The sequence below is a fragment of the Mirounga angustirostris genome, unplaced genomic scaffold, assembly GCF_029215605.1.
Source record: "Mirounga angustirostris isolate CCGP_5_RB_7025 unplaced genomic scaffold, mMirAng1.0.hap1 SCAF_6, whole genome shotgun sequence".
NCBI lineage: Eukaryota > Metazoa > Chordata > Mammalia > Carnivora > Phocidae > Mirounga > Mirounga angustirostris.
The window spans coordinates 37,661,141-37,673,608 of NW_026991714.1; the positions used below are offsets into that span (position 1 = coordinate 37,661,141).

Genomic DNA, 12,468 nt, shown 5'->3' on the forward strand with positions numbered 1-12,468 from the left:
GACAGAGAGACACAGCAAGAGAGGGAACACAAGCAGGGAGAGCAGGAGAGGGAGAAGCAGGCTTCCCGCTGAGCAGGGAACCCAATGCGGGGCTCGATCCCAGGACCCTGGGACCATGACCTGAGCTGAAGGCAGACCCTTAACGACTGAGCCACCCAGGCGCCCCTGTCTTTTTTCTTTTAAGATTTATTTACTTTAGAGCTGAGAGAGAGAGAGAGAGAGAGCGAGCGCACGCGCGCACGTGTGAGCTGGGGGAGGGGCAGAGGGAAAAGGAGAATCTTCAAGCAGACTCAGTGCTGAGCGCAGAGCCCAGACTTGGGGCTCGATCTCACGACCCTGAGATCATGACCCGAGCTGAAACCAAGACTCAGACGCTTAACTGACTGAGCGACCCAAGTGCCCCATTACGATCTCTTTTTAAAGGGTTTCATGTTTACAAGCTTGAAACAGTTTATTCAGTAAAAAAAAAAAAAAAAAAAAATACTAATTGATGACTGTCTTATTTCTTTTCCTCCCTCAATGTTGAGAATTAACTAGCTAAATAGATCCATTCCGGGTGCCTGGGTGGCTCAGTCGGTTAAGCGACTGCCTTCGGCTCAGGTCATGATCCTGGAGTCCCGGGATCGAGTCCCGCATCGGGCTCCCTGCTTGGCGGGGAGTCTGCTTCTCCCTCTGCCCTCTTCCCTCTCGTGCTCTCTGTCTCTCATTCTCTCTCTCTCAAATAAATAAATAAAATCTTTAAAAATAAATAAATAAATAAATAGATCCACTCCTGCCCTCTCCTCCTTCCTCCTTCTTTCCATCCTCATTCAAACATCATTTTTTTAACATTTGCTACAGACCAGGGGCTGAGGACAAGCTGGTTCCTCCCCTAAACTGATGCCTTTGCTTGTGGGTCCCCTCTGGCTGGCTGCCCAGCTCCCCCTGTGCCCCTCACCCAACTCAACTGAAACCACCACCTCAGGGGAGTCCTGGGGGGTTGTGCCCACCCCCCTAGGTGCCATGCAGGCTGTACCCTCCTGTCAGTCAGGTAGCCCCTGTGTTTTTATCAGGCTGCTGTCTGCTTGCATTTGGAGAACGGGCTTCTGCAGCCTTGTTAGCAAACCTGCAACCTATCCTAAGCCCACAGCTTTCCTCGTGCAAATGACCTTCTTGTCCCCAGTCAGGGGCTGTGGCCATGTGATCTGAGGACCACAGCCCCCAACCCTCTGCATGCTGTGAGTTGAAGGCAGGCCCAGGGTTAGCTCAGGGCTGCGTGCGCAGGGAGTGCTGATGAGAATCAGATCACGAGGGTGGGGAGAGACGGGGACTGGGTGCTTCTACCCCGCCTTGGACTGGGGCGGGGGTGGTGCTGGGATCCCAGATGAAGGAAAAGAGCCCTTGCCTAGGAGTCCAAAGACATGGGTTCTGGTTCTGGCTACTACTCACCAGTATGGGGCCCCAGGGACCCTAAGCAGGTGACTCAATTTCCTTACCTGTGCAAATGGAGGTGGCACCCTCCGCCCCTACTTGTAGGCTATACTGTGGAGCTCAGTGTACTTCGAAAACTGTCAAGTTTTGCTGTTTCCCTGCAAGGTGCTGTACAGCTCTGGGCACTGTCCCCCGTGGCAGTCAGGGCCAGGGCTGTCCTGGGGCATTTAGAGCAGCTCCTGGGCTGGCGCTTCTGAACTGAGCTTTATGGGAACGGGAGAGTCACCGGCTTAGTGGTGGGTAGGGGGCCATTTGGGAGGTCACGGCCACACCCACCATCCTTGGTACCGTGTAAGCTTTTAGGGGTTTTGTTAAAAATGGAGCGGCTGTCCCTAGGCACCCCAAGATGGCTCCAGGGCCTTTGGGGACAACAGGGCTTTTCTGTTAGGTGCAACATTGGGCCTTTGGCGTCAGCCCCAGGACACAAATTTTCCTTTCCACCCTTCAAGCAACCTGCCTGCCTTCAGCCCAGGGGAAGCAGGGCAAGCTGTGGCCTGCCTCGTCCTGGACAGCTATCTGAGTGGGAGGCCCGGAAGAGGGGGAGCTTGGACCCCGAAGAGGCTCACATCAGTGGAGGGGTGGAGTACGCCTCCATCAGTGGTGGGGTGAAGAACGCCTCCATCCGTGGAGGAGGGGAGAAGGCCTCCATCAGTGGTGGGGTGGAGAATGCCTCCATCAGTGGAGGGGCGGAGAACGCCTCCATCAGTGGAGGCGGGGAGAACGCCTCTCCATCAGTGGTGAGGTAGAGAACGCCTCCATCAGTGGAGGGGTGGAGAACGCCTCCATCAGTGGTGGGGTGGAGAACGCCTCCATCAGTGGAGGGGTGGAGAACACCTCCTCAGTGGAGCGGGGGAGAACGCCTCTCCATCAGTGGTGAGGTAGAGAACGCCTCCATCAGTGGTGGGGTGGAGAACGCCTCCATCAGTGGAGGGGTGGAGAACGCCTCCATCAGTGGAGGGGTGGAGAACGCCTCCATCAGTGGAGGGGTGGAGAACGCCTCCATCAGTGGTGGGGTGGAGAACGCCTCCATCAGTGGAGGGGTGGAGAACGCCTCCATCAGTGGTGGGGTGGAGAACGCCTCCATCAGTGGAGGGGTGGAGAACGCCTCCATCAGTGGAGGGGTGGAGAACGCCTCCATCAGTGGTGAGGTAGAGAACGCCTCTCCATCAGTGGTGGGGTGGAGAACGCCTCCATCAGTGGAGGGGTGGAGAACGCCTCCATCAGTGGTGGGGTGGAGAACGCCTCCATCAGTGGTGGGGTGGAGAACGCCTCCATCAGTGGAGGGGTGGAGAACGCCTCCATCAGTGGAGGGGTGGAGAACGCCTCCATCAGTGGAGGGGTGGAGAACGCCTCCATCAGTGGAGCGGGGGAGAACGCCTCCATCAGTGGAGCGGGGGAGAACGCCTCTCCATCAGTGGTGAGGTAGAGAACGCCTCCATCAGTGGTGGGGTGGAGAACGCCTCCATCAGTGGAGGCGGGGGAGAACGCATCCATCAGTGGAGGGGGGGAGAACGCCTCCATCAGTGGAGGGGAAGGAAGCCGGTGGTGCATCGGGAGTGGCCCATGGCAGTTAGAGTGACTTGCCAATGGAACGTGAAGTAACAGGTTTGCAGGTCCCAGGACGGGAGCTGTGGACATGCGGCCCTGCCATAGTCTGCTCCTGTCCTCACCCACCCCACATTCTCACTTGTCCACCCAGAGAAAGCCTGTCCATGTGACAAAGGGGAACCAGGGGTCAGGAGGACAGTGAGTCCCAGGCTGCATGTGCACCCAGGCCTGCCCTGCCCACAGGCACCTTGGGAATATCTTTGTATTACAGAAGTCACTCATGTTTGCAGGGAAGAACAATGTGAACAAGAAATATACAGTGAGAAGGAAGATTCTCCTCCCTCCCACCAATGGCCTCTGGCCACTTTGAAGCCAGGCCCAATGATCCCTAACTTGGGAAAACCAAGGATGTGAACTGACACGTCCTTAAACCTGTGGGTGTGTCAGTTGATGTGTATTTCCTCGTGACAGCCCCAACTCTAACCCCAAGCATGAGAGACAATGAGCTCAGGGCTTGGTTTTCTGTGAGTGTGGGCATCAGTGATGGAGATGACCCAAAGCAAATGGTAATCTCAAGCCAGTTCACTTCGATGTGGGTTTAAGTTATTTTATAAGTTATTATTTGCTTCAGAGTTAGCTTTACAGATTTGCCCAGTGACTGTAACTTCAAGGGGCCACGGGGTCCTCATTTTGGTCTAGGAAGCACAAGTATATTTTTTTTTCCAGGTGAAATGCGGACGCTAGATTACTTTACATCTTCAGGGCCTCAAACTCCAGTGTTATCAGGAGCTGCAGTAACACCGTAACTTGCCAAAGTGAGTGCAAGTGTATCAGGCAATGGGGAATGGTGGGGCCCGTGGCAAACTGGAGAATACACACCTTGCTTAAAGACATCAACTTTAAGTAACAACAAAAGCAATAGCATCTATATATGATATATCTCTGTGGCTTGTGGCCTGGGAGATTCAGATCCCATATGAACCTGCTAGTTCCTGGCTGACCCCACAGAGAGGTGGTCCACGGGGTAAAGAATAGTAGTAGATGCAATGAGCACTTCTCAGCCCTAGCTGCCCCTTGGAGTCACCCCCACACTGCCACCCAGATCTCTACCATTCCTAGCCTCTGTTTTCTCAAAGGGGATTTTGATACAGAGCCAGGGGAGACCCACTGGACCTGCTGCCAAGCCAGCTCTGCCTCACTTCCCTCATCCCTCCCCACGTGCACAGAACCCTCCAAGTCCACCCTGGGGACACTGTCCCTTTAGCTCTGGGGCATCACCTCTCTCCTCCCTCTCCAACAAGGGAGGCCCTTGTGTGGAACAACCAAGAGGTTCCTACTACTGAGTCAAGATTTAACCAATATAAACCATGGGTGGGCAGGCCGAGGACTCAGAAAAGAGGGACACTGTCCCAAAAGATGAGGAGAACACCTCCATCAGTGGAGGCGGGGAGAACGCCTCTCCATCAGTGGTGAGGTAGAGAAATGTCATGAAACAGATCATGGGCTTTGGAGTCAGGCAGACATGGGTGAGCCCCACTTCATCACTTACCAGCTGTGTGACTTTGGGCAACAACTTAACCTCTCTGAGCCTCAGTTTTCCCATTTTTAAAATGGGAACAATACCTTCTTTGTATTGTTGTTGTGCAGGTTAAATCCGATCATGTATGTGAAGAGCAGTGTCTGGCCAAGAAGAGGACCTCTGCACACAGACTTGGGACAGGATGCTGTAGGTGAGACTTCTCCTTAGTGGTTGCATGACCTCGGGCAAGCTATTTCATGTTTCTGTGCAGAATTTCCTCATCTGCAAGATTGGGTTCACTGATGTTTTCAGAGGGCTGTTGGGAGGATGAAGTGGGATAGCACACGTCAAGGACTTAGACCATGCCTGGACTCCGTAAAGGCTCCATGAGCGTGTTAATTATTTATTAAGTCCATTCTGGCATTGGTGAGCACACGTCTCCTGTGCGTGCTGGGCGCTAGGCTGTGCTTCTGGATGTGGAATGGAGAAGTCGGAGCCTGTTTCCTGGTTTTCAGGAGAGCCTGACCATATTCTCCCCACATCTGTCTGCCTAGTTCCTTTCTCTGATTCCCCTAACCTGGATATTCCATCATTTTCACCTTCTGTCCTATTGTCTGTGACCTCCCCAGACACCTGCCGAGCTGCCTCTGGTGGCTCCGGGCGCTGGTGTGCGTGGGAGGCACCCGGGGCTGCCCTGTGGCTGAGAAGCCCCATTGGTCCCCGCAGAAGGCGAGCACTGAACTGCACTCCGTCTGCTGACCAGCACACACGCCAGGCGGGCTGGGATGAATCACTTCCCGCGCTGTGTCGTCATCCAGGCTCAACACAGAAGCCCTGTGTGCAGCTTTTCTGTATAGTGTTTCTTTCCATTCCATGATTCAGAAAATGCCACTCACTCAGCCATGTGATCCCCCAGTCTTCTGCCAAGGAACTGAGCGCAGAGGGTTGCTGGAAAACCCTTGAAGGACAGGGGAGGGCAGCTGTGTTTGCAAGAAGGCAGTCTGAGCCAAGAAAAGTGCAAGTTGGAATTCCCGAAACCATCACTAGGAGAGGAGTACTGGGGGGCTCAGGTATCATGAGACCAGAGACCTGCCCATGAGAGCATTTGTTGGGAGTGCACAGGCCCCCAGTGTGGTTGCGTACAGATCTCCACCCACCCCACCCCCAGAAAAATGAGATTATTTTGTCTGATTATGAATATAAAACTTGTTTAGGCAAAAATTCTGATCAATACAGAACACTGTAAAAAGGAAAGGACCTATCTCCTATAAGCTATGACCAGACACTGTTTTCATCCATTGAGACACTGGCCATATGTCCTCAGGCCCAGAACTGCCAGTTTCTGGTCCTTAGAGCTATTGGCCATAGCCTGGGTCTGATCCTGGCTCCCGCCCCAGTCCTGGGACATTGTGCCTCCAAACGCCAGCATTTGGGTTCTAGGCCTAACCTGGCCATGAGCTTGCCGAGTGCCCTTAGGCAAATCACTCTGAGTCCTGTTTTTCTATTCAGTTAAAAAAGGGATAATAATTGGACTGATTTGTTGAGAGGATGAAAGGCCTGAGTGTGTATGAAACTGCAAATCCCCCAATCTCTTCAAATATAAGGAAGTGCCGGCCCGATGCCCGTTCCCCTGCTGTGGCTCATTTAGGCTGGTTCAGGATAGTGCTGAACCAGCCCCCCTGCTCCACGACCTAACTTACTCCACCCTTGTTGACCAAAGGCCTTCTCCAGACACTCTCAGGGTTGGCTCAGAGCAGGGAGGTCTCAGGCTGGGGCCCCCAATCATGGCGGCACACCTGAACATCGGCCCAGCACTGAGGTGGGCAGGCACCTAGTTCAGGAACATTCAAAGCCCTGTTTTGTCACCAGTTTTGAACCAAGACAGCTCTCTTCCCTCACCTCCCACACAGATGCTCACTCTTGCCAAGACTGGGCTAATCCTCAGTGCCATTCCTGCTCAGAAGCATTCTCTGATTTCAGGAAACTCTGTGGATTCCCCAACTAGTTGTATCAGTTTTACTATGATTTTACTTTACTAAAATGAATTTTAGTAAAGTCCTTAGCATGAGAAGAGGTTGTGTACTTACACCAGGGACAGTAATGACAACATAAGAACATGAGTTTAGCTGTTCCAAACTACTTCTTATATTCATCTCACTACACACCTAAGAACTCGCGTACGGGGATCATCACCTTTCCCACGTTATGGAAGAGTTAAAGAAGGCTCAGGGGACACATGACCCTAAATAGCACAGTATTTCCTCAAGACCCCAGACCCATTTCCCATGCCTCGGCCTCCCCAGCTTCCCTCTAGCAGAGCCAGCTCTGACGTTGTTCCTGCTGGATCCATCTAGTCTGGAGGCAGGAAGCCCCAGGCGGCCAGCAGCCCCTCCCCACTTAGGTCCCCTGGGAGAGTTATTCCAGGTTGACCATGGCAGCCAATCCATCTCTGTACCCTATCTTTCGGCACATGCTCACAGACTGCCCCCATGTGGACTCCAGGGGTGGCAACCTTTCAATCACCTGGGTGTGCATCCTAACCTTTTCCCACGAAAACGATACCGGCCCAGTCCATGTGTCTGGGTATTGACCTCAGTTTCCCCTGATCTGAGGCCCTGCTCCCGCTGTGTGTCCCGTGGCCCCTCCAGGCTCCCCTGAGCCCCGCAGGAGATGGTCCTGGGTTGTCTGCCTCCAGTTCCAGTCCCTCCCCACCCCCAGTCCAAGTTCCTTCTGCCTGCTTCTCCACCAGCAGGGAGGTTCCACTGTCACACGCCTCAGGCCCTGGGCCCGGCCTGACTGCCAGGACCCTCCCTCCTGCCCATTCTAATTTACTTGAAACAAACAGCCATGCCTCCTGACAGGACCCCGGGGCCTCTCATGCTGTACCGCACATTCTCTTGCTCAGACTGCAGCAAGGACTGCGGATCCAGCGTCCCTCAAAGCCAGCCTTGGAATGGAGGGAGTGAAGCTGAGAGGCAGGTGGTGGCCATGAAGAGGTGAGACAATGGGCAGGACCAAGAGCTCCGGGGGAAGCCAGAGGCCTGATAGTGGGGGAAGGCAGTGGAGTGATGGAGAAATGGACGTTGGGGTTAACCAGGAGGGGCCCGTGTGGCCCTCACACCTCTGGCCGCTCAGGGGCTGCCCAGAGTATCATAATAATAATACGTTGTAATAATCATAACCACTGTGATAATGGCAGGTGATACACAGTGAGCACTTACTGTATGCTCGGTATGGGGCTAACATGCCTTACCTGTATCACTTCATTTGTTCCTCAGAGTCACCTGCCCACACAGATGTTATTATCATCCTTCCTGTTACTGATGAGGCGGCGGCAGCTTGAATTGGTTCAACAACTTGCCCAAAGGCATTATTTCATAAGGGGAAGATCTGGGATGAGAATCCAGGCTGTCTGAGTTCGCGTTCCACTCTCCCTAACTTCTGTAAGATCTGCTTCTAGAAAAAAATGAGAACAAAGATATAATCCACCCTGCCCAGAAGGTGGCTCAGGAGTATCAGGTTTGTGGAGGAAAGCAGAATGTGTTACAGATGTGTGAGCATTTATCTAGCTTCAGTACGAGGAATCCCTGGGATCCCAGGGTCTGGGAGGCTCTCCAGGGTCTTGCTAGTGGGGGCAGGGGGGCAGTGGGAGGGGCCTCCTGGGAGCAGCCAGACCAGGCCACACCACCCTCCCATCCACACACCCGAACATTCGAGCATTCATACCTGGGATATGAGGAGGAGGAAGTCCAGTATATTATGCCAGGACTGGCTGGTGAGGAGCAGGGAAGAATAAATGGCAAATTCATAAACTGGGTTTTTAAAATATGTATTTTATAGTAGGATTTTAGTGACAAATATCCACTAGGAAAATATAGCTTAGTTTGGCTTCCAACAAGGTATGTTAATTCAAACAATTTAATTCCAGGACAGGCCTCAGGGTTTAAGTGCTTACGTTAAGCAGGTCAGTGGAATGTGAGCCAGGTCATCATCTGGGTGGGCTCCTCTGTTCCCTCACGGGCAGTGTAGACAAGTAGATTGAAACTCCCTTTCACGTTATCTTGTGCAAAACATAGGTTGCAAAACTGCTGCAAATAAGTGTTGCAAAGGCAGAAGGGGAAACATTTAGACATGTGGCTCTTTAATCTTTCTGATTGGACTCATGGTAAGAAACATTTCCATTCACAGCCAAGTGCCCACACACACCCACAGGTGCACCCAATGAAAACAAATGTCCCTGAAACGCTCTTTAGCCATACTACATGAAACGCACCTGATATTTTTAATTTTATTCCATTTCATTTAAATAAAATGCAATTTGAGATGATTGTTTTCATGACCCCTAATGGGTGGCAACTCACAAAAAAACTAGCTGACCATACTGACAGCAAGAAAAAGGAACAGACTGGAGAGTTTGTCTGTCTTGAGTCCCCTTGGGATAGCAATGTCCCCAGACCAGAGGCTCTGCCCTCCCGTTAGTCCTAGCAGGGACTCTACACCCTTGGATCTTTGGGAAACACAGACACTGTGACAAACACTGGGACTCTGAGCAGACAGGGGAGGAGGTTCCAGGGGAGAAGGCAGAGGTGCCCCTCCAAAGTCAATATTTAATTGGGATTCATTCAGGGTGCCTGGGTGGCTCAGTCGGTTAAGCATCTGCCTTTGGCTCAGGTCATGATCTCACCCACCGGCGCGATCCATATTCCATATTCCACACTTTTGCTAGAATGATCTTTTTAAAGTGCAAATGTGATCATGTTACCTTCCTTCCTCCCTATATGACACCCCTGCTTAAACCCTTGGCTGGCGTCCCAGGGCCTAGGATGCATTTCGAAGTCCCTTCACCGCATAGCCTCAGCTCACCTCTTCGGCTGCACCTTTCCCCAGCCCTAAGCACCCTGCGCTCCCGCTGGTGTTAACGCACGCCTTGCCTCCTGATTGCTCAATACAGCCTCAAGCTTTCACGCCTTTGTCCACACAATTCCGCGTGCCTGGCAGGTTACGGCCTTGCCGGCAGGCTGGCCCCATTGTAGAGAATTGCAATGCTGTGTGGAAGCACCGTGTGCTCTCGGAAGCTTTCCCCGCCTCTGTAGTCCCAGGAGCTCCGGGCTCCCACAATTGTCTCACCTTGACCGTTCCTGCGAGCAGCCCCACAGGCTTGACTGGCTTCCCGGCTCCGGCCACTGGAGGGCAGTGCAGTGCAGACGCGTGTCAGGCCTGGCCGCAGCCTGAGGCTGCTGAGCGCTGGGGTCACCAAAGGCTGACCCTGCTCTCCTTCTATCCCTACGCGCCTCAATGCTGGGGCTTTGCCATACCTCCTGGAACGTCACACAGCCCCTTTGCGGGGCTCCTGGCCTCTGCCGCCCACCTTTGTCCTTTATGCACAGGCCTGCCCCAGCTTCCTTCCTTAACTAGTATTTTTATCATCTTCCCTTTTTTCCACCGCATCCCACCCTTCCTCAAGAACATTCAGGAGCTCCTATTGTTTCCATATTAACTCCAAACATCTCATTTGGAGTTTCCTTTGTTTATTGAAGTGTTGCCACTTCAATAACGATGAAAAATGAAAGAAAAATAATTCGTAAGTCCATTCCATGATTTTCTTATGTTTTGCTCTCTCTTATTCTGTGTGTGTGTATGTGTGTGTATGTGCGTGTGTATTTGTGGCTGTGTTCAGAGAATTGATACAAACTTGAGTTTAACAATTTTGGCTTATTTTGAAATTGTAGACAATTTTTCAAATTACCATTCGGCTTTATAATCTGCATCGCTATGAAGGAATGTCAGCTTGGGTCTCCAGGCTGTGCTCTCCAGCCCACCATCCAACCCACGGCAGTCTCCATTATGAGGCTGGTCAGAGCCCGTCCTCAGAATTTGTGTGGAACACATGGGGGGCTCCCAAACCTGGCTGATCACCAAAATCACAAGTGTGTCCATGGGACTTGGAAAACGCCTCAGCCCAGGTCCCATGGTGATTCAGATCAAGGAGGTCTGGGACAGGGCCTGTGTATCAGTCAGGATCCCATAGGTTCTGCTACAGTAACAACCCCAACCTCTCCTGACTTGACAGAAGGAAAGTTTCCTGCTTGCTTGCTCATTTCAAATGATCACCTTGGGTTAGTGAGGAACTCTCGCATGACGTCCTCATCACAGGTTCCAGGCTGACGGGGCGGCCACCATCTGGAGTGTGTCTGACCTCTGTGATGGGGGCAGAGAGGGGGAACGTGGTGAATTACGAGCTGGCTTTTCACACCACTTCCAGCCTGAAGTGACACTCATCACTGCTGCTTGCCTGGCTTTGGCCACCGACTCCACCATGGCAGGGAGTGCAGTCCTGTATGAGGCTCCCCAGAAGGTCCCGAACCTCTGTGTTTCAGAAAGCACTACAGTTTGGGGAAATGTGGGACCAGGGAGCTCCAGAGGAAGATCCTGGTGACATCCTTTAGCACAGAGTCATCACATCTCTGACTGGGTCTCCACACTCGCCAGGGCACCCAGGACAGGGAGCGGTGAGGGTGAGGGTGAGGCCTGACGACCTACCTTAGAGTGCTCTTGTGCAAACAGCAGGAACTCAGCCTGGTTAATGAGCTGACGGGAAAGGATATCGGGTGATTCAGAGAACTGACTAGAAGCCCGGCAAACCTGGTTCAGGGGAATGGGCCGAGCACCCTGAGGGGAAGTCTGGCAGCTGAGAGCCCAGTCACAGACACTCAGGCTGGCCAGGACGCCAGTGCAGGTGCCGCGCCCAGTGCTGTGGACGGCTGACTCCTGACCTCACCGCCACGGCTACACATCGCCTCTAGCCGCCTGTCTGTCCCTTGAGGTCCAAGCCCAGAGCAGGAGCACCTCGTGGGCTGAGCCTGGGTCACACACAGGCCTAGAGGCCTGTCTGCCCCTCCCTAAGACCACACACCGGTGGACACCCCAATTGGGAAGGGAGCTCTAATGTGGGCAGGCAAAAATCAACAGACATTGTCTACTGAGATTTACCTGCTCCTTCTCCAAAATGAACTTATCTGGGGATGCCGGGGGGGCTCAGTCGGGTAAGCGTCTGCCTTCAGCTCAGGTCATGATTCCAGGGTCCTGGGATCGAGCCCCGCATCGGGCTCCCTGCTCAGCAGGAAGCCTGCTTCTCCCTCTGCCTCTGCCGCTCCCCCCTGCTCGTGCTCTCTCTCTCTCTGACAAATAAATAAATAAAATCTTAAAAAACAAAAACAAAAAAACCAAAATGAACTCATCTGGAAGACATTCAGGGGTTCACTTGATTCTCGAAGGAGCCCCTTCACTGCCTTTTTCAGGGGGAGTAAAAAGAGAGAGGTGTGCATTTGCTTTACCATCTCTGCGTTGGTTCCACAGAAACCACCAGCACCCACCCAGCAGAACCACGCTGACTGGCTTGGGTGTGGATGCTCCTCTGTTCGCCCAGCAGGATGGAGCTGGGAAGCAGGAAGGAAAGAGCACAACAACGCGGCTCCATCATATACCTTCACAGAACAGACAGAACAGTCTGTCAGCAAGAGTCAAGGTTTCAGTGAAAACAGGGTGTGGGGGCGCCTGGGTGGCTCAGTTGTTACCCATCTGCCTTCAGCTCAGGTCATGATCCCGGGGCCCTGGGATCGAGTCCGCACAAGCCCCTGTTCCCTGAGCAGGGAGCCTGCTTCTCCCTCTCCCTGTACCACTCCACCCAGCTTGTGCTCTCTCTTGCTATCTGTCTCTCTCAAATAAGTAAATCAAATCTTTTTTAAAAAAAGAAAACAAGGGGTGAAGTAACCTATGTAGGACTTAAAATGGTTGGGTGAACAGGCATGGCTGTTAGTCATCAATGTGGCTGCTAATCAAGTTATTTTGACCCATTTTTAGCAACAGCCTTTCCTCACTGCCTGGGGCCCACATGGACACCCATGATCCAGGCACGGTTGCTGGGGGAGGAG

At 52.9% G+C, this 12,468-nt stretch overlaps 1 long non-coding RNA gene across 7 annotated transcripts in view; it reads right to left on the reverse strand.

The window, feature by feature from the left end:
- LOC123846109 (uncharacterized) overlaps positions 1–12,468 on the reverse strand; it is a 119,209-nt gene that overhangs the window by 24,900 nt on the left and 81,841 nt on the right. For 4 of the 7 annotated variants that reach the window (XR_006791189.3, XR_008506273.2, XR_006791192.3 and 1 more), the window contains 3 exons: positions 10,649–10,735; positions 8,493–8,625; positions 7,791–7,993 (listed from right to left, as the gene is read on the reverse strand). This is a non-coding gene — a long non-coding RNA (uncharacterized LOC123846109). Of the gene's footprint in view, positions 1–2,844; positions 5,496–7,790; positions 7,994–8,492; positions 8,626–10,648; positions 10,736–12,468 lie in introns of those variants that run through there. The other 3 variants (XR_006791190.3, XR_006791188.3, XR_006791191.3) reach the window with 3 other exon arrangements.